The sequence below is a fragment of the Toxorhynchites rutilus genome, chromosome 2 (genome assembly GCF_029784135.1).
Source record: "Toxorhynchites rutilus septentrionalis strain SRP chromosome 2, ASM2978413v1, whole genome shotgun sequence".
NCBI lineage: Eukaryota > Metazoa > Arthropoda > Insecta > Diptera > Culicidae > Toxorhynchites > Toxorhynchites rutilus.
Window position 1 is genome coordinate 173,210,435 of NC_073745.1, and position 2,214 is coordinate 173,212,648.

Sequence of the window (2,214 nt, forward strand, 5' to 3'; positions counted from 1 at the left end):
GGAGAGCAAAAGCTTTGGACCGAGGTGTTTCGGGTGTGATGTCAATCACATGTTTTCGACCGAGGACGATGGGAGAGCAAAAGCTTTGGACCGAGGTGCTTCGGGTGTGATGTCAATCACATGTTTTCGACCAAGGACGATGGGAGAGCAACATTTTGTCTCGAGGTGCTTCGGTTGTGTTGCCAATCAGGTGTTCTCGACCGAGGACGATGGGAGAGCAAAAGTTTTGGATCGAGGTGCTTCGGGTGTGTTGCCAATCAGGTGTTCTAGACCGAGGACGATGGGAGAGCAAAAGTTTTGGATCGAGGTGCTTCGGGTGTGATGTCAATCACATGTTTTCGACCGAGGACGATGGGAGAGCAAAATTTTTTCTCGAGGTGCTTCGGTTGTGTTGCCAATCAGGTGTTCTGGACCGAGGACGATGTGAGAGCAAAAGTTTTGGATCGAGGTGCTTCGGGTGTGATGTCAATCACATGTTTTCGACCGAGGACGATGGGAGAGCAAAAGTTTTGGATCGAGGTGCTTCGGGTGTGATGTCAATCACATGTTTTCGACCGAGGACGATGGGAGAGCAAAAGTTTTGGATCGAGATGCTTCGGGTGTGTTGCCAATCAGGTGTTCTCGACCGAGGACGATGGGAGAGCAAAAGTTTTGGATCGAGGTGCTTCGGGTGTGATGTCAATCAGAAGTTTTCGACCGAAGACGACAGGAGAGCAAAAGTTTTGGATCGAGGTGCTTCGGGTGTGATGTCAATCACATGTTCTCGACCGAGGACGATGGGAGAGCAAAAGTTTTGGATCGAGGTGCTTCGGGTGTGATGTCAATCACATGTTTTCGACCGAGGACGATGGGAGAGCAAGAGCTTTGGACCGAGGTGCTTCGGGTGTGATGTCAATCACATGTTTTCGACCGAGGACGATGGGAGAGCAAAAGCTTTGGACCGAGGTGCTTCGGGTGTGATGTCAATCACATGTTTTCGACCGAGGACGATGGGAGAGCAAAAGTTTTGGATCGAGGTGCTTCGGGTGTGATGTCAATCACATGTTTTCGACCGAGGACGATGGGAGAGCAAAAGTTTTGGATCGAGGTGCTTCGGGTGTGTTGCCAATCAGGTGTTCTCGACCGAGGACGATGGGAGAGCAAAAGTTTTGGATCGAGATGCTTCGGGTGTGTTGCCAATCAGGTGTTCTCGACCGAGGACGATGGGAGAGCAAAAGTTTTGGATCGAGGTGCTTCGGGTGTGATGTCAATCACATGTTTTCGACCAAGGACGATGGGAGAGCAAAAGTTTTGGATCGAGGTGCTTCGGGTGTGATGTCAATCACATGTTTTCGACCGAGGACGATGGGAGAGCAAAAGTTTTGGATCGAGGTGCTTCGGGTGTGTTGCCAATCAGGTGTTCTCGACCGAGAACGATGGGAGAGCAAAAGTTTTGGATCGAGGTGCTTCGGGTGTGATGTCAATCACATGTTTTCGACCGAGGACGATGGGAGAGCTAAAGTTTTGGATCGAGGTGCTTCGGGTGTGATGTCAATCACATGTTTTCGACCGAGGACGATGGGAGAGCAAAAGTTTTGGATCGAGGTGCTTCGGGTGTGTTGCCAATCAGGTGTTCTCGACCGAGGACGATGGGAGAGCAAAAGTTTTGGATCGAGGTGCTTCGGGTGTGTTGCCAATCAGGTGTTCTCGACCGAGGACGATGGGAGAGCAAAAGTTTTGGATCGAGGTGCTTCGGGTGTGATGTCAATCACATGTTTTCGACCGAGGACGATGGGAAAGCAAAATTTTGTCTCGAGGTGCTTCGGTTGTGTTGCCAATCAGGTGTTCTCGACCGAGGACGATGGGAGAGCAAAAGTTTTGGATCGAGGTGCTTCGGGTGTGATGTCAATCACATGTTTTCGACCAAGGACGATGGGAGAGCAAAAGTTTTGGATCGAGGTGCTTCGGGTGTGATGTCAATCACATGTTTTCGACCGAGGACGATGGGAGAGCAAAAGCTTTGGACCGAGGTGCTTCGGGTGTGATGTCAATCACATGTTTTCGACCAAGGACGATGGGAGAGCAAAATTTTGTCTCGAGGTGCTTCGGTTGTGTTGCCAATCAGGTGTTCTCGACCGAGGACGATGGGAGAGCAAAAGTTTTGGATCGAGGTGCTTCGGGTGTGTTGCCAATCAGGTGTTCTAGACCGAGGACGATGGGAGAGCAAAAGTTTTG